The sequence below is a fragment of the Camelus bactrianus genome, chromosome 8, assembly GCF_048773025.1.
Source record: "Camelus bactrianus isolate YW-2024 breed Bactrian camel chromosome 8, ASM4877302v1, whole genome shotgun sequence".
Classification (NCBI taxonomy): Eukaryota; Metazoa; Chordata; class Mammalia; order Artiodactyla; family Camelidae; genus Camelus; species Camelus bactrianus.
In genome coordinates, this window is record NC_133546.1 from 68,909,518 (window position 1) to 68,930,124 (window position 20,607).

Genomic DNA, 20,607 nt, shown 5'->3' on the forward strand with positions numbered 1-20,607 from the left:
TTGCTCATGAACAAACCAGAAACCTAGGAATCATTCTTGACTCTCTTTAAAAAAAAAATTAAATCTACTCCCTGAATATATCTTGAATCTATGCATATTTTTGTCCCCATCTCAACGGCCCCACCCTAGAGCTAGCCACTCTCACCTCTCAGCCATACTGCAGTAATAACCCGCTTCAAACAGGTCATTCCTTGTTCGCTCTACCCTTCCTCTAATCTATTTCTCACACAGAAGTCACAATAACCTTGTTTTAAAAAAAAAATTAGACCTCATTTAAACAAATGAGATCAAAGCATTTGCATGTTTAATAAAATCATTCAAAGGTTTCCCATTGCTCTTAGGATGAAATCCTAAATCTTTCATTGACCTACTGGGCCCTTCCTGCTTCACTAGCCTCATCTTGCACCACTTTCACTTCTTATTTAAGCTCCGATCATTTCGTACTTCTCTCAGTTCCTCAAATACTTCATCTTATTTTCTACCTTAGAGCCTTCAAATGTGTTGTACCCTTCATCTGCAATATACTTTTTGTCTACATAGAGCCTTGTTCCAGTAGGTTAATTCATATCTGCTGAATGAATAAGCAAATGAATACGACATATTTAAAATAATCTTTCTCAAGGGACCTTCAGAATCACAGAACTCAGGCCCCTTAGAGACCATCTAACACAATCCTTGCAGAGGTCCAGAAAATGTCTTTGTCTCAAGTAACATAGTGGTAGAAATTTAGGAAAGATGCCCTAAAAAGGATCGGTAATTCAGGTGTGAACCTAGGGCTTGGTTTTGAAGACGCTGAACCAACTTTAGCTGGGAACTGACAGAAGGAAGAGTTGAGTTGGTAATAGATACATAAAAACACAGTTTCCTCTCTGTCTGTGACTACAAATTCTTCTTTTGTATCACAGCCGGTGTTTACTCTATTTTAGCCAGATTAAAAATGCTGTATATAAAACTACTTGGATAAACTGAATCTCACTTCATGCTGGTAGAGCTTAATAGGTATTAATAAAGTAACATCCCCCCCATTTTAATACATACAGTTGTTTAAAAATACAATCAATTCTTTTAAACACTTCACTTAGCATATCATTAGCATAGTGTATAGTTTTAGTCCATGACTAAATACAAGTTTCAGAAGACAATAGCAGGTTATGCAAATTATGTCTGATTGATAATTTTTGAAGGGCTAAATGCATTTGTGTCAGGTGAAATGAACCATGAACGTTACAAGAGGATAGTGTATATGTTTTTGTTACAAGTGTATAGCTTTATTTTAACATAATTTCTACATTATAGTATTCTGCTTCACTTTCAACTTGTTGGTTGTAGTATTTTTGTTTTTGGGGGTGGGGAGATAACTAGGTTTGTTTGTTTGTTTACTTATTTATTTATTGGAGGTTCTGGGTTTGAACCAGAACCTTGTGCATGCTAAGCACACATTATACTGCTGAACTATGCCCTCCCCCTATTTTTGCTCTTTTTTTGATCCTATCAAGCTTCACGCTCCTTTTGTATTTCCAGTTCTCCTTTTAGTCAGTGCTTTCTGTCCCCCTTCCATGTCCCAGATTTTTTTCTGGGATTTTATCAGGCAGTTTCGTAGCTAAAATTTTAATGATTAAGTGAAAAACAAACTAATATTTTTTAAAATTATAAATGAATATATCCTCAAAATAACACACATTTCTTATAATAGTCAATTCTACCAGACACTTTCAGTGTCACATTTATAAATGAACAGTCAAGTTTTCTAGTGACCTTGGATGAATTTTTGCTTTCCTGGTTCCTAGGCACTATTGTCTTCATGGGCCCTTCCTTCACAAGAAATACATTAAACATTTTTTTCCACAACTACTACTTTTTTTTTATAAGTTCACATTCACAACCATTTTTCCCAGTATGAAATTAGCTAAAAATTTTAAAAGATAATATTTAAAGTTAGTGAGGATATTGTGAGATGAACATTCTCATTCACTGACCCCATTAATTTAAAAAAAAAAACCTCCTGGAAAGCAATGGGGCAAAAATGCATCAAGGGTTTAAAAGGTCTACTCCACGGGGGAGAGGGTATAGCTCAAGTGGTAGAGTGCATGCTTAGCATGCATGAGGTCCTGGGTTCGCATCCCCAGTACTTCCTCTAAGAATAAATAAGTAAACCTAATTACCTACCCCCACCAAAAAAAAAAAAAAAATCTATTCCATTTGTCTCTGTTATATATACACACACATAGGCAGAGCAAAAAGATACTCTCCCAGCCACCCCTCAACCCCTAAAATAACCCAAAGTGTTAATGCTGATTATAGCTTAGTGATGGGATAATAGGTAGTTTTTACTTTGGAATTACATATATTTTTAATTTAATTTCTAAAACTGAGGTATAGTTGATTTATTATATTAGTTTCAGGTATACAACACAGAGATTCAAAATTTTTGTAGATTATACTCCATTTAAAGCTAATATAAAACATTGGCTATATTCCTTTGGCTGTACAATATATCCTTTTGGCTTATTTATTTTATACATTGGAGTTTATATATTGATTCCCTACCCCTTTCTTGCCCCTCCTCCCTTTCCTGTCCCCACTGGGAAACAGTAGTTTATTCTCTATATCTGTGAGTCTGGTTCTCTTCTGTAACATTCATTTGTTTTATTTTTTAGATTGAACATATAAGAGATAAAACAATGTTTGTCTTTCACTGTCTGACTTATTTCACTAAGCATAATGCCCTCCAAGTCCATCCATGTTGTTGCAAATGACAAAATTTCATTCCTTTTTAAGGCTGTGTAGTGTTCCATTGTGTGTGTGTGTGTGTGTGTGTAGGTACATACACACACACACACAAAATGGAATAATATATATGTATATTAGTATGTATATAGATGTGATATACGTATGTGTATATATGTGTGTGCATCTTCTTTATCCATTCATCTGTTGGTGGACACTAAGGTTGCTTCCATACCATGGCTACTGGAGATAATGCTGCTATGAACATTAGGGTGCATATATCTTTTTGAGTTATTGTTTTTATTTTCTTAAGACATATACCCAGGAGTGGAATTGCTGGATCATGTGATAGTTCTGTTTTTAGTTTCTTTCAGGAATCTCCATACTGTTTTCCATAGTGGCTATACCAATTTACATTCTCAACAACAGTGTACAAAAGTTCCCTTTTCTCCACAGCCTTGCCAACATTTATTTGTGGTCTTTTTGATGATCGCCATTCTGACAGGTGTGAGGTGATATCTCATTGTGGTTTTGATTTGCATTTCTCATGTTTTCATGTGTCTGTTAGCCATCTGTATGTCATCTTTGGAAAAATGTCTATTTAGGTCTTCTGTGTATTTTTTGATTGGGTTGTTTGTTTTTTTGATATTGAGTTGTTTATATATTATGGATTTTAACCCCTTATCAGTCATACCATTTGCAGATGTTTTTTCCCGTTCAGTAGGTTGTCTTTTCACTTTATTGGTGGTTTCCTTTGTTGTGCAAAAGCTCAAGTTTAATTAGGACCTATTTGTTTAATTTTGCTTTTGGTTCCGTGACCTTAGGAGACAGATCAAAAAAAAATATTACTACAATTTATGTCAAAGAAGATTCTGCCCATGTTTTCTTCTAGGCATTTTATGATTTCCAGTCTTACATTTCAGTCTTTAACCTATTCTGAGTTTATTTTTTATGTGCTATAAGGTAATGTTCTTAATCTCATTGTTTTATATGTAGCTGTCAAGTTTACCCAGAGCCAATTATTGAAGAGATTGTCTTTTCTCCATTGTACATTCTTGTATTCTTTCTCATAGATTAATTGACCATAGGTGTGTGGGTTTATTTCTGGCCTCTCTATTCTTTTCCATTGATCTATGTGTCTGTGCCATACTGTTTTTGATTATTGTAGCTTTGTAGTATAGTCTGAAGACAGGGAGTGTTATACTTCCAGCTTTGTTCTTCTTTCTAAAGGTTGCTTTGGTTCAAGTTAGTTAATTTTAAAACTGCTTTGGTATAAAGATGCAATCCAGGCTGGATTCACTATTATATATTTATTTTTATCATTAAGTTAATTTTTTTCTTATGACTTTGAAAGAAATAATATTAAAACATATTTTTATTAAAACTATATTTTTCCTTGTGATGAGGAATTAGGATTTACTCTCTTAACTTTCATATACAACATACAGCAGACTTAATTATATTTATCAAGTTGTACATCCCTAATACTTACTTATCTTATAACTGGAATTTTCATGAGCCTTGAAATGTACCTTGGGCCTGAGGCACTGTTCCTTCTGTGCCTGATGGATAAGTCAGCCCTGTAGGTGACTAGTGGATCCTTTCATGTTCATTAATGGAAATGATCACGTAAAAATCATGTCTAGCTGAATTGTAAGGCAAGTGTGTAAGAATCATCTGGAGAGCTTGTAAAACAGTTTCATTGGCCCCGTCTCAAAACGTCTAATTCATTAGGTTTAGGTAGTGTCCACGAATTTGCATTTCTAATAAGGGAAAAGGTGATGCTGATAATCAGAGAAACACCCTTTGGGAACCAGTGCTTGGAGTAATATATCTAAGTATTTCATTCATGCAAAGACGTTATTCCCGGCATGACTTGTGAGGTATATTATCGAGATTTCCTAACCAACATTTACTGAAAATCTACAGTTATTTTTATTTTATAGGTAGAAACTGAGACCCAAAAGGCTAAGTAACTTTTCCAAAGTGACTCAGCTAGAAAAATGCAGAGCTGGGATTCAAGCCCAAGTCCGTCTAGACTCCAAAGCTCATGCTCTCTTATCATTACCATATTGTAATGGTCCCAGAGGTAAAATGCAATCAATAGACCTAGAAGCCAACTTTTAAACATGAAATAATGCATAAAAAAGGTAAAAGAGTGTATTTCCTACATCATCATTGCTGTATTTTCCCTGTTTATTCCCTGATGATGACTTTCTTTTTTCTGGCTCTTTATTCCTCAGTTCTTATTTTTAGATAATAGCAGCAAGAGGAATGTAGAAATGGCTTGCAACGTAATTTCTGAAAGTGCTGAAAGTAATGCTGACTCCCAACTAAAGATGATCAGTGTTTTGCATTTTTCATTAACTTCACTTTGCAATTTGAATGGTTTCATCTCTTCTGCAGGTCAACAAAGTTAAATCTTCAAAGCACAAAACAAGTAAGGGTTAAATTGCACTCATAGCTTTTGACTTTAAGCATCTTCACTTTATGGGATTAAAAGCCTCATTTTATAACTAGCTTTCTCATCCATCCTTCTTAATACTGCCTCATTATAAATATAAACACATAAGAATCTCTTTCTCCATCTCTGTGTGTATATATGTGTGTGTGTGTGTGTGTGTGTGTGTGTGTGTGTGTGTGTGTGTGTTTCTTATTCCTTTTCCTTCTCTGATTCCTTTTTTCCTCAAGAACATAGTCTAATACAAGTGCAGGCTATTTTCTAAAGTTATATTTTTCAAGAAGATGCTTTGGTGATCTCAAAGTTTACCAAACCTCTGCCCCCACCCCAGTGAAAAGAGATCACAGTGTTTTCACCAATCACAGGCATAATAAAATATGTACCAAAAGATATATTACAAGGATAAAGAAATGATCAAATACATTTTGGAGCATCCATTTAGTTTGCAACTAGTTAAACCAGTGAAGTGGATCTATTTGTACTGATCAGGAAAGCATCCATGATTAATTATAAAAAAAAAAAAAGCAAATTACAGACAAGTGCATCTTCATTTTTATGAAAATAAATTTTTTAAGTATATGTAGCTAATCTGTGTAGTGTAGATTATTCCAGAGGAAACATATTAGAAAGTTGATGTGGAAGACTTTGTCTTCTCTTTTTTAATGGAATTTTAAATAGTTTTTGGATTATAGGAAACTTGCTTTCTTCCTAGTGTTTTTCAACAATTAAAAATCAAAAAAGTTGTGTCTTCTTCAAACTTGTGTCAATGACACAAACAGATTTTAGGTGCCCTTGACCCTGAGGGTGACTCAACAAGGTCCATTTCCACCTGGACTCAATATTTAGCCACCGTGGCTTTGGGGATGACCACAGCTTCAAGGCATGCTTGGTTTGTATAACACAGTCAAGCTAATCCCACTCATTCTGGCATGGGGATTGCTTCTAGTTCTGAAAATACACCTTGATAAAGATGAGAAGTTTTCTTCATACCAAAGAAAAGTGTCCAAAGACCACTGACATCATCTTGACAAGTTGGCTGACTTTAGCAGTTTCATATTTATTGTATTGGCCTGTTTCAGAGGTGAACTTTGCAGTAAAGTCCTTTTTATACACCATTTAGAATAAGTGTATGGATTAAGATGGGAGACAACTGAAGCAGAAGTACGGAAATAGTAAAAAGTTTTGGAGAAGAAAGTTCATATAAAAGAAAATTGTTTTAAGGGGGAGGGTATAGCTCTAGTGGTAGAGCACATGCTTAGCATGCACAAGGTCCTAGGTTCAATCTCTGGTACCTCCTCTAGAAATAAAGTAAACCTAATTACTTCCTCACCCCAAAAAGATAATTAATACAATAATAAACAAATAAAATTTTTAAAAAAGAAAATTGTTTTAGCTATAAGAAACTGGTAGCAGTTCTTTTCTTCTGAGTAGAGAACTAAGGTAGAAGGGAGATTTCTTTTTTACTATATATCCTTTTCTACTTTTTGGTTTTTGTATCTTGTGTATACATGTTATCTAATAAAAAGCAATTCTGAATTGTTGGTGTTACAGTCATCTGAAGAGATCCCTGGGCACTTTTGTGGTTCTCACCTCCTAAATTGATGCACTGTGCGCATTACAGTAATGTTACTGAGCTGTTGGCCCTGGGTGTTTGTTTATTTCAGTTGTCAGTTTGTAGCAATTTGTGCACATTGCTTTTCCTTCTTTAACCAAGTACAACGATCATCAGTTCTCACATTCAAAATTATACTCATGCCTCTATTTTTTTTAAAAAAAAACCTCTTATATCTCAATCCTACCATATTTAGAGTAAACTTTCCAGGAATACTTATCTTTAACATTTTTCGAAAGCCACCATCTCAAATGTTGACAAAAACACAGTTGGTGCTAAGATGACGACATTACATTTTATTTAAAAATCTGGCTTTTATTCTGAAAGGATAATACAAACAAAGGAGATATGATTGACTAGCATCAAATAGCTACAATTTGGAAACAACTAAATTATAAGTTAGTTAAGAATCAGAAATAGTTTTAAAGATTTTTTTAATGCCTCCTACAGTATAGGAACATAGAAGATAATCAGTAGTTGTTCATCTCACTTGAACCAAAGATTCGAGCATCAAAATACCAGAGGATTCTGAATACACACTTTATTTTTAGGTAATCTTGCTGTTAATAGAGACGAGGTGGTAACATTTAACGTGCAGCTACTGAGATCAAGCTACCTCTGCTACTCAGCATGCCCAAAAGAAATCAATAAGTATTCTTATATTTTTCAGATACTCCTAGCATTTTTTGTTACGTAATTTTAACCAGAATTAAACTTCTAGCCACAAAATTATTTTAAATATGTGCTGTGTTTATTAAACAAACACAGAAGAATCCTAAATCATGATGTAATACTATACTGATTTCAAGTACTAACCACCCTGCCTGTTTGCCTTCTTACTTGCTTTAAAAGTATTCAGCCATACTTCTTCCTTAATGTATGTTACCCATAAGCTTTAAATACAAAAATGCTGGAATCCCTTATGAAACTTTCCTATATCTGTGCCAGGTTATAAGAGATGACATATTAGTATAACAGGGTCTTTTGGTATTTTGGAAAGCAAAGCCATTTAAATGGCTTGAAGTTAGAGCCTTTAGGTGACTGAGTCCATGCTGTAACGTGTCATGTGATAGGATGATTCAGGATACACATATATAAACAGACACCAACTATTCTTCAGACTCAAGGCTGTTGGGATTATTATTACTAGTACTGATGTGACTTTTATTACTAATGTGATCAATATTAATGTGATTATTCTCTCAAATACTCATGGCTGATTAGATGATCAGCTTTCAATGCATGAGGGACATGCTTTGGTTGGCAGGTACCAGCACTACCTCACCCTACATGTGAAATTTCTTCAAAGGAATAATCTCACTGTATGCTAACAAGTTAATGGGATTTGTTACTGTTACTGACTAACATTCCACAATACTTCGATGAATTTTAAATCAATACTCTGTTAATAGTTTCTTAATGATATAAAAGCATAAGAGGTTTTTTTTTTTCCTTTGTTATATTTTGTCTTAATATCTGTAGTGATGCTTAGCCTGCACTGACCAGCATTAAATTCTGGTAAATTACCACTGGCCAGGATGTGGTCTCTCCTCTCTAGAGTTCTGGAACTTTAATAATCACAGCTTTCAAAATAACTGGTTTACTCTAGCCAAGCACATAGTAGATCTGTGTGTGTGTGTACGCGCGCGCATGCGTGTGTGCACACCCTAGAAGATCATTTTATTAATTTTTAAAAGATCAATGTTTCCATTGGCTGGATTACTTGTATCTGTTATCTGGCACCCAACTGCTGCTATCAAAGTAACTAAGAAACCAACAATGTTGTTGTTAAGTGTGAAAGTAGAGTAAGAGAAGTTTGGTATTTAGAGAGACTTTTCCTTGCAGCAGTGGTAGATCCAGATAAAAGAGCCCTCCTTCACTATCAAAGACACTTTTCTAGCCCCTGTACTCTTATCCACCATATGCAGAGCTTCTCTTTTCTCTGTATAAGCCCTAGATGAAAATCCAGTCTTGCCTTCCAATTCTGTTTTCTATTTTCAGTATGCATACTTTAAAAAAATCACTAATACTCCTTTCCTAATTCAGAATTTAACATATGTTTATAACAATAATGAAGCAAAAGGAGGCTGTCATGGTTCAGTGTGGGAGTGGAGTTACATTTAAAGCACAGCTCCGAAAGAAATTCCAATCTTGATTCATTTCTCTTTCAGACTTTTAAGGGGGTCCAATTACTTAGTTCATGGAAACTCAATAAAATCCTCTGTCCATGCCTATCTCCGATGCTTTTAAATTCCCAAGACTCTCTCACTCTCTCACTCCCTACCCCAGTCTCTTCATTGCCACTTTCCTCCAAGCTTCCAGAGCACCAAGCCATGTGCTCCCAGAAACATGCAGTCCCCTGAAAACAGCAGTTCTCTTTAGATCTTCCTCGTCCATTTCTAAGGGAAGAAGGAGGGAGCTTAAGGAGGCAGTACCCGAAAGCTTTGTGGAAACAGTTGGAGGGAGAGGAAAGAAAGAAGCTGTGTATACCCTATGTTAATAATTTTAATCTTGTCACATATACAAGACAATAAGAGAGCCTTGTTATTTATGGGAATTATGGAAACCACCTTGATTTTAGAATATGTAATGCGATGATTATTTATATTCAAAGAAATGTACCTGCCTGACATAAATAGTCTATCATTTTTCTCAAATACGGGTAAGGGTCTCTCTTCACCAGCAGCCCTCTGACTAGTAACTTCCTTTAACTTTGAGGATACTTCAGTAGCCTGAAGAGAGAGCACTCCATGAATTATGTCCCTCACACTCACATACCTTCATACCCTTTGTACTTTGCATACAAAGCTGAGAAAGATCATTATGTTCTATTCATTTTTAGCTAATGTTGTTTAAACTTATTTCCTAATAATTTTTTTCAAAATACTTTAATTAAATTTTTTTATTAAAGAAAATTTGAAAATAAAAAAGCAGAAAAAACCATTTATATTTCAACACAAATGCAAACACGAGCTGTTCTCATGCCCTCTCATTCTCTCTGTTCCTTTCCTTTTTTCTCTCGCCCTCCCTTCCTTCCTCTCTTAACATGCTTTCATTGAACTCACAAATGGAATCATATTATAAATGCAGTTTTGTTATATTTAACTTAATTTGTAACTTAATCATTTCCCACTTATTCCATATTTCTCTATTTCTTTGAAATAATGTACTATACTTTATAATGTACTTCATTTTAGTAACTTTCCTTTAATCAGACAGTTAGTAAGAATATTGTTTCTAGTCTTCTGCTTTCATATTATTGAATGCCAGCTCCCCCAGAACACCACCATCATGACATGGTGACAAGACAAACCTGAATTTACTGCTTCCCTCTGTAGAGGAGACCATTACCTTGACAGAATCTTAGTAGCATCTCAAAAGGATGATGGCAAGGTTGGACTATTTATAAGGGTTTTGGCGGGGTCTGTTGTAAAGTGGGTCTTTGAATAAGAGAGCTTGACTAAGACAGGGTAAGAATCATACAGCAATTTAGGACTGATTGGAGGACAGACAAGGCAAAAGCTTTGAGGCTAAGTTTTGGAGACTGAAAGAGAAAACCAAGGTAAGAGTCTACCACAAGTATTATCTTGGTTTTTGACATGGAAGTGTTGCTTTTAAATTATTGCATTTCTTTGACTAGTTGTGAGAACATTCTTCTAACTTATTATTGAGTAATTTTATTTCTTCATTTGAGAATTACTGTCTGATATCATTTGTAGCTTTCTTACTGATTTGTGTGAACTTTTTGTAAAGTTAATGAAATAGCCTTTTTGGGGTCATTTTTGCTGTTAAAATTCTTTTTCCGGCTTGTTACTTTCTTTTATATCTCCGTTAATTTTTCTAGGTGCATACATGAATATTGTTATATTTTCAATATTCTGTTTCTTATACATTTAATAAGTTCCATCAGATGTTTGACAAATGTTTCCTTTTTTTTTCTCCTTTGGTTTGGATTTCTTAAGGTTCTAATATTTAATCTATTTTAATTTTATTTGTGAATATATGGTGAGGTGAAACATTTAAATTGGCTTTTTTAAAATTCACAAATTGTCATTATTTCTTTAATATTTTTCTCCTTTCTCACTGATTTGTAATTCCTCCTTTATCTTGCATTAAGTCCTATAACAAGGTCTATTTCTGTACTCTGTATTTTCTTTTGTTAATGGTCTTTCATTCCAGCATTACCACTATATCTTTAAGACTACTGTTATTCTGTAATATCTTTGAATTATTGGTATGGCTGTTTCCTCCCCTCATTGCTTTCTAGTCTCACCTAATCATAAATATGATTTTCAGTATTATATTTTTTCAAGTTCAGAAATAAATATCCCATTAGAATATTGACTAGAATTATTAAATCTATGGGGAAAATGGAAAACATGAGGTTTCATGTTCACAAAAATGTTTTTAAGAAACTGGAGTTTTTTTTGGAGAATATTCTAAAAAAATCACTAGGTTTTTAAAATATTTTTCCTTTTTATTCCCCAAATGGCACCAGCTGTGCAGTTTTACTGCCAGCTAGAATGTTGTTTTCAACTTCCACTGGAGGTTTTTTCTTTCACTCAATCTGTAGGCTCATTTTTCTATTGTATTTTCCAGCATGACATGTACACTGAAGTATATTTTATTACATATTGCATATATACTGAATTATTGCATGAGCATTACATATACAGTAAAAGTAAATTGTAGTTCATAAGTTTTTATATCCTCTGGACAAATTTATTGTAAGTAACACAATGTTTTATCATTTTGTTCACTTTTTTCCTTTTTAAAATTTTTACTTAAGTTATTCTAGTCTTAGATTTTGGTCAGTGAGCTTTAAGGAAAAACAAGAAGAAAAAATACATTTTACCCCTTTTCTAATCTAATGAAGAATTCTACAGGCACTTTCATAAATGTGAACTGGGTCATTGCCCACTGAGAAAGGAATATTTTGAATATAGCTCCACTGAAGAAAATTTTAAAACATGCCTTTATACTGATACTTCCAATTCCAACTCAACACATCAAGGATGTTTCTGGTCTTCTCCTCTTCCATGTATATAAATACCTTTCCCAACAGTGAGAAATCTGTATCTAGTTATATTCAGTATAATTGCTAATTGTCTCAATCACTTTATTTATTTTCTCACAGTCTCAATCTTACAATCTCATTGTCTCCTTCACCTACCATGTCCATGCACACACCGCATCTTGTGGTGCCCGTGAGTACCCCACTGAGAGCCTCTTCCTGGCTCCCCCCTGCCTGCTTTGGCTCCTTCTCCTTGGGTTCTGGCAGCTGATATACCTCTGCACATTTCCTTCACCTCCTCATCACTGTATGAAGAAGGAGAGGGAAAAAGAAAGGGAAAGATTAAGAAGAGAAAGGAACAGGAAAGGAAGTGAATAGGTAGGGAAGAAAATAAGAAGGGGTCAAGAGAAAGGAGAGAGTTTAAGGTCTTCATTTGATTTTTAAGAAAATAATAGAGTGAGAAATTAGATCTCTAAATAAACAGGACTCTTGATGACTTCAAAGGTTCTGGCAATAAGTGAAACTCCAGTACTTGTAGCTTACCCTGTGTAAAATTTGGTGTCTTTCCCAACTTTATTCTATTGTTTGAGAGCAGCATCTGGGCAAGGAACACACTTTTAGTTCTTCTTGGCTAGTGTTTCTCCTGGAGCTCTAATTGACTGAGGCTTGATTGTGAAGGTAGGCAACGGCACAAAAGGCTGGGCTGCAAATGCAGAGAGGCTTTCTTCTCTAATCTGCTGTGGAATGACCTGACCTAAGCTCAAGAATTTGTACTCCCTGAAACGTTTTCCCTCCTTCCCTCCCCCTCTCTCTTGCTCTCCCCTTTCCTTCCTTCCTTTGTTTTTTTAGGCAGAAAGACATAAACTTTATTATGTCAACATTACTTGACATGAACTATTTTTAATAAATCAAAATAAATCCAAGAGTCTGTTACATACAAGAAGATGAGCAAAAAGTGTGACTATTCCTAGGTATTAGGATCAAGATCATTTGACCTATTATAAAAAAGGCAATAAATTTTTTTGATACTTTTTTATTTTAGTGAATTGTCATTTGAGAAGGAGTTTTTTTTTTTTTTTAAAGCTCGAATTGCACTTTAATAGTCTAATGAGTCATTCTTTTGGGTCAACTAAATTCATATTGCCTACATTTTTTTATGAACAACTATGATAACACCCATTTTTGCTTGTTTTGTTATAGCATTTTGAGAAATTATCAGTTTTAAAGATATTTTATGCTATATAGTAATATTACATTTTAGACACTACCATAAACAATGTAGTGCAGTTCCTAAAGATAATTTCCCATTTATTACCATATTTTACAAGGTATCAAATTTTACTTTCAGAATATCTATGTAGATAGTCTAATAAACTTATTTTACTGCGGGTACACAGAAAAAAAAACAATGTGTCTCTAATTCAGTGCTAAATTTAAAGTTAAATTGAATTTAAAACTATGTTCAGTAAATAAAAATAAGACTATTCTAAAAATCAAGTGATAGATATACATGGTGGTTTTATTCTTTTTTGTTTGTTTTGGTTTTAGGGGGCAGTGATTAGGTTTGTTTATTTATTTATTTATTTTTAACGGAGGTGCTGGGGAATGAACCGAGGACCTTGCGCAAGCTAGGTAGGCATTCTATCACCGAGCTGTACCCTCCCCCACTAGAGGTACATGGTAGTTTTAAAATATCAAATAGTTCCATAAGGTGAAAGAAAAATAGTCATCTGCTGTTCCACCGGTTCCCCTCAGGAGTTCCCTTCCCAAAGGCAAGTACTTTCAAATCCTCTATCTCTTTTTTCTGACATTTGCCTCTGTATATCTAAGAATCATACGTAAGCTTTTTATTAATATTTAAGTTGACATTTGCTATTGACTTGCAACTATAAAAGATGAGGATTAGCTCCTTTATCCAAGTACACCCTCACACAGACAGATACTTCCTCTCTTTTTCTCCTCCTCCCATTTTTAGTTATATAATAATTTTTACTAGCTCAACTTCTAGTGTTTTAAATTACTATAATTCTATTCATGTGGTATACCAGGATTACACTTCTTTTCTTTTATAGTTTATGTATTTAGCTTAGAGTTTTAAAGTGTTTTTGGTAGCTTAGCTCTGCATGTATTTTTCTCAAATGTACCCCCCCCCCCCATTTTGCTAGAAGTCGAATTCTCAGCACACTATGTTCAGATCCCACCCCATCACCTCCTGCCATAATTTATTAGTCCACGTTCTTCTCAGTGACAGCCTTCCTGGAGACCTGCATCTTCCTGTTCTGATCTCCACTGGTTGTTTCTGGTCTTGGACTCAACTGCCAACCTGGGTTTTTCACCTCACTGCTTTCTTAGGGATTCCCTTTCTCTCTCTTTTTTTCCTAGATCCCACATCTTCCTCATTTTTGGTTTACTTCCTTGTTTGGTGGAATACATCCGTCAGTAGCTTCTAGGAAAGGGTGCAGTAGCCAGTTGTCAAAATGGCCCTCAAAGATCCCCACTTTCTGGTGTTCACATCCTTGTGCAGTCTTCTGCCAATAGTATATGAGAGGAGTGATGTTATCTCATTTCCCAGATTAGGTTATAAAAGATTATAGCTCTGTCTTGGGAAACTGGCCTTTAGTCTCAGATTATTTGCTTGGTAAGAAGTGAACTGCCTTGTTTTGAGCAGCCTTATATACTGAGGAATTGAGGTCTCCTACCAGCAGCTAGTGAGAAGCTGAGACCTGATTATTTACAACCACGTAAATAATCTTGGAAGCATGTTCTTCAGCCCAAGTGCAGTCTTCACATAACTGCATCCCTGTCTGACAGCTTGGCTTGCAATCACACAAGAGGCCTTCAGCTGGAACCCCCCAGCTAAGCCATCCCTGGATTGATGGCCCACAGAAATTGGGCGAAAGTAAGTGTTTGTTGCAAGATTGTACAGTATTTTGTCTTTCTCATCTCATTTAGCAAAATGCCCTCTAGGTCCATCCATGCTGTTGCAAATGACAGGATTTCCTGCTTTTTACTGGTGGAATAATATGCATATATAGTCATATAATTATATATAATATTCTTATGAAAACTTCTCTCACATGTTCTTTACCCATCCGTCAGTGGGCATCTAGGCTGTCTCCATGTCTAGGCTGTTATGGTCAGTGCTGCAATGAGCATGAAGTGCGGGCATCTCTTTGAGATAGTGATTCCTTTCCTTTGGATACATGCCTGTGATTCTCTTTATGTTTCTACCACTCAGAGTGTACTGAGCTTCCTGGATTTTTGAATTCATAGTTTTCATCAAATTTGGAAAAATTTTGGCTATTATTTCTCCAAATATTTTTTTTCTGTTTCAATCTCTGTTCCCTCTCTCTCTGCTTCTGGGACTTCAATTACATTTTGGACCATTTGATTTTGTCCTACAAGTCACAGAGGAACTCATAATTATATTCAAGACTTTTTCTTTTTGTGCTTCAATTTGAATATTCCTACTGCCCTCTCCTGTTTTTAACTTCACTGATTTTTCTCTTCTGCAATGTCTAATCTGCTGTTTAACCTATTCAATAAGATTTTCTTTTCAGAGATTGTATTTTTCAATTCTAGAATTGGTTCTATTGTAAAGTTTCAATTTCTCTGAGATTTAACCTGCCTTTGCACTTGTAGTTCATCTTTTCCTTTACATCTGTGAATATAGTTATAAAAGCTGTGTTAAAATCCTTGTCTGCTAGTTCCCTGATATTGCCATTTGTGAGTCTGTTTTTAATCTTTGTTTTTTTTTTCTCCTGCTTATGGATAACATTTTCATGCTTCTTTGTATGCCTAGGAATTTTTAATTTTATGCTGGACATTGTGGCTGGTGTGTCATCGTGAGTCTAAATTTTGTTTTCTTCCTTTTAAGAAGATTGCATTTTTTACTGAATTTAATTATGAAATGAACTTGATATTTTTGAGGCTTTTTAAAAACGAGGTTAGGGCAGATACAGAGTGGCCCTTACACTACAGCTTCAGTAACGCTACTTTGAAGGTGTGGGCTTTCTGTGATCTCCATCTAATGCCTAGGCTGTTCAGTGACGTATCTCTAGTCTGGCAGTTAGGACTTTGTCATCTCTGGGACTGTGTGACCTCCATTCAGCTCATAGGTTTCCAGTAGCTGGTCTCTGCCAGGCCTTGTATTGTCTCATCTTTTATTAGTATTTGCCCAAAACCTTAAGGAGTCTGTGATGCAGATTTCTAGAGCTTGCTCTCTACGTAACTCCTTCTCTAGCACCCTACCCCACAAATTCCAGCCTCAGCAGACCTGAACTCTGGTACCTGCCTCCTGAGAAGCAGGGAAACCTCTGTATTCTGTTTGGCCGCCACCTCTCTCTGCCACAGCATAGGACGTGCTCCCAAGGGAAAGTTTAATCAAATATGTGTGCTTGTCTCACCCTTTGAGTTTCCTTTTCTTAGGGGTCACTGTCCCCACTGTGTTCTGGTTGTCTAATATCTGATTTACATCAACAACAAATTCATATATTTTATCTCATCATATGGTTGTTTTGTTTGTTTGTTTGTTTGTTTTTAATACTCTGAGGACTGGTCTGGAACCAGTTGCATTGTCATGAGTAGAAGAGGCTGTTGCTTTTACATTTTTAATTTCTAAGGATAAAAAATTCTTGAATGTTTTGTTCTTCTTTCTGCATACTTTGTTACCTCAGATTGTTTTTATTTATTTTTTTCATTACTGTCTTTGTGTTAGAGACTTTCTCTTGAAAATCTGGTGATCCTTGGGCATCTGCTCTATTAAATGGTGAGGCAGCGCAAAGCTATTTGAAGTTGTCGGTGTGTATGGAGAACAAGTCAGATGTGAGCTTTATTGCAGGATCACTTGGCAGGGCCTGATATCAGGAAGGATCTCTAAGTAATTTCTCTTGGGCTGGAGGAAATCCTCCTTTCTCTAGGAATAGGGGTCAAAGGTCTCATTTTTCTGCAAGTTAACTTTCACTTGATCATCCTGTTTCAGTATTTGTCTCTATGGTTCATTTTTCCAAGAGCAAATATTTAATTGTCTCCCAGGGCTGGGGAGCGGACAGTAGCTTGGGTGTTGGCAGAGGTGTCATGGATGAGGGTTTAAAGACAAAGTGCGTCAATCAGTCTTTTATTTTAAGATCCATCTGTGGATCTTTTTTAAAAAGTCACCAACTTTGACATTTAAAGGTAGTTGATGCCTCAGTTTTCTGAGCGTTGCTGGGATCCTGCGGTCTGTTTCCGTATTTCCCTAATGCTGGCTTAGGTTTCAGTATTGATTGTTAAGTCAGTTTCCACTCATTCATCTGCTTTCCAGCCTCCAAAATGTTGTTGCTATGATCTTTTTACACATCCTCTTTCTCTTTGTGGTTTAAGAAATCTGCCAGTATACTGTCATTTTAATGGGATTTCAGAGGGAAGAAGCAGTAAATTCCATATTTTCAATCTGCTGTGTTTGCTGTGTTCAAGATTTATTTAAATCTACAAACGTCACACAATTAGGACTAAGTGTTTCTGTGGCAGTCACAACTCAATTCTTAATTTATCTGCATTATGGCATGGTCTTTTTTTTTTTTTTTTTAACCTTACCATACAGCGTAATTTTGTGAGTTTTCATTAAATATAATACCGATTTCTTAAATCTGAGCTCCTATTTTAAAAATAAGGAAAATATTCTTGATGCTAAAAAAGACAAAGAGGGCTTATGGATCCCCTTGAAGTCTGTCCAGAGAACCCTAGGTGCTAAGTGTAAGTATTTCATATGTACAAATGTACTCTTTGAAATCACAGAGAAATCACTTTGAGATATGGAGCATTTTAATAGAGGCAATATGGGTTTCTGAATTCTTTGCTGTTAAATTTAAGCCTTTTTTTTTTTTTTTTTACAAAGAGTAGGTCACTAGGAAGTTCAGTTTTGATAATGATAAATCACAATTATGATAGAATTAATACCTTACATGTTTCTTTTGACAATTTAAAAATACCTTTATGCAAATAATTTCATTAGTATGTAAACAAAGAAGATTATATTCAGTGTCTTTAAACATGTTATTAATTTCCATTTATGCTTTAAATTACCTTTGAACATATGAAAACTGGACAAAAAGGAATGTGTAAGATAATCAGGATTATTAGCAAATTGTAAGCAAAATGTTAAGATCACACTTATTTTTCAAGTCAGTAAAACTCTCCTTCCTTCTTCCCACAATTATTTACTAGTAAGCAGGTATTTTCTTTAGAATTGGAATAGGCGTGATGAAATAGTCAAAGCGAAAAGTTGAAGAAATAGTCCAGTGTTGATACAAGATTGATAAAGTATACTTTTGGGTATAATATTTGTCCTTAGGGTTTGTCTTTATGTAACTTATGTAGATATTTCCAAATAGCTGAATTTTTTTTTTAACATTTTTTATTGATTTATAATCATTTTACAATGTTGTGTCAAATAGCTGAATTTTTAAAAAAGGATAGGCTGTTTTGCCATGCTGGGCCATTAACACAGGGATAGCCTGGGAAAACTTTATCAGAATAATTAGGTTTCAGAACGAACACAATCAATGTGATCAACATCTGGTTTTGAATTTATGATTTTCACTAAGATCATAACCCTTCGTTACCAGACTGCTCATGATCTTGGAGTCCTAGAAAAATGCACTTAAATTTAACATCTGCTGGTAGTTTTGCATTTTGATGTTTATTTATCCTTTGGAAAATCATTAAGCTAATTTCTATCAATCAAAAGACCAGCAATAAAATGTAGAAGGTTAATGGCATAGAAATCACAAAGGATTACCTGAAATGTACTTGGGAGGAAAAAGCAGTGTGTGGCTCCTGCTCAGTACCTCAGAGCTCCTGAAATGGACTGCTCTACTGCACTCACCCAGGACAGCGAAAATAGCTGTGGGCTTTGGGGGCTAAGAAAATGAAATATATTCATCAGAGTACACGCCTCTTCACTAATGGGTACAGCTGGAAAAGGTGGGGGGGGGCACTGGTGTCACTCTGCTGAGGTTTTGTCAGAGGACAATAAATAACTGGTGATTCAGGACAAAGTGAGATTACACCAGGAATCAAGCGTAGACCAAATTCTCATAGTTCTAAAAATTAACTAATATGCTGTATTTTTATAGTGTCTTCATTTTAAAAGTTTTATAATCTTTTGAAGAATTCCATGTGGTAGTGATCTTATCTTGAAGATTTGTATTAGTTATCTATCACTGCATGATGTATTACTCCAAAATTTAGCAGCTTAAAATAATAATTAATTATTATCTTACAGCTTCTGTGGGCTAGGAGTCCAGGTACAGCTTATCTGGGTCCCTCTAGCTCAAGACTTCTCACAGGCTGCAAAGTATTGGCAGGGCTGTGGTCTCATCTGAAGGCTTGACTGTGGGACTCTCTGCTTCTAAGCTCAGGCTCATGGTTGTTAAGCAGCTTGCAACATGGTAGCTGGCTTCCTTAGAGAGAGAGAGAGGGAGAGAAGAGAGAAGGGAGAAGGGAGAAGGGAGAAGGGAGAAGGGAGAAGAGAGAAGAGAGAAGTCCAGAGACAGAGAGAGAGAGAGAACATAAAGGAAGCCATATTCTTTTTGCAGCCTGATCTTGGAAGTGATATTTCATACTTTGTCTGTATTCTGTTTGTTAGAAATGAGTCACTAGGTCCAATCCATGCTCAGGGGGAAGGGATTATACAGGGTATGACTACCAGGAAGTGGGGATCTTTGGGAGCCATCTTAAATGCTGCTACCATGACTGGCTACATAATTTGTGGGACACAATGAAAAATAAAAATGCAGAGCTTTGCTCAGAAAATATTAATATTTTCAAGATGTTGACAGCACTGCATTAAACCAAGTGTAAGGTCCTTCTAAGTACAGGTTCTGGTTTGGCTGCCCAGGTCACAGGCTTATGAACCTGGCCCTGCTGCCTACCATAGGGCTCTTAATTTTCCATCCTGGTCACTCCACCCACTCAGGCAAAGATGTATATCATCTAGGGCCAGAAAATGTTGACTGACTTATGAGGAGATGAAAATGTGTCCTTCAAAAATGACCCTCCAAATGGAAGATGATTTGAATGTTGAAAAGAAAAAGATGAAAAATAAAGGAAACTAGGATTCTGCACATATTTTAGTCAGTTCTGTGAAATGTAAAGAAAGAAGAGTATCAATATCAAGTTAAATGAGTCTTGAACTGCATCTTGGAAGAAAGAGAAGAGTTGAGACCCAGAAGGTGCAAATATTAGTTGAGGAACTAATGATAAGGGTTGAAATGATTAATCAGTCAGGGTTTGGCATGAAATGACATATTCGAATTATGTAATTTGAGGACAGTTGGTAAAAGGAACTATTTACAAAGATGTGGTCAGGACAAGGAACTACGAAGAACAGGGTAGTAGTCTTGTACAGAGTACAATGAGACTGCTACTGTCCCCATGACAGGACAGTGTGGTGGGGGTGGGGCAGGAACGCAGAGGCTGGTACTGGACTGTGGACCCAGCAGGCTGTTTGCAGAGGGCCCCACGACAAGAGCTGTGACCTATGTAACAAGGCAGCCCTTCTTGGGGTGACTCCAAAGGGTAGAAGCTAGGAAAATACCAAACTTTTACTGTCCTTTTTCCCTCAAATCCCCTTCTGATCTCAAAGAAGGGTGGAGAATGGGTCAGAAAGGTCACCAAAAGGATCTAGCACAGACAGGTTCCAAGATGGGGATCTTCTACAGCCCCATCTTGGAATCTACCTATGCTGGGTACTTTTTGTTGACATTTAACAGAAAGGACATAGATATCTCATCTGCCTATTTCCTTTTGTAT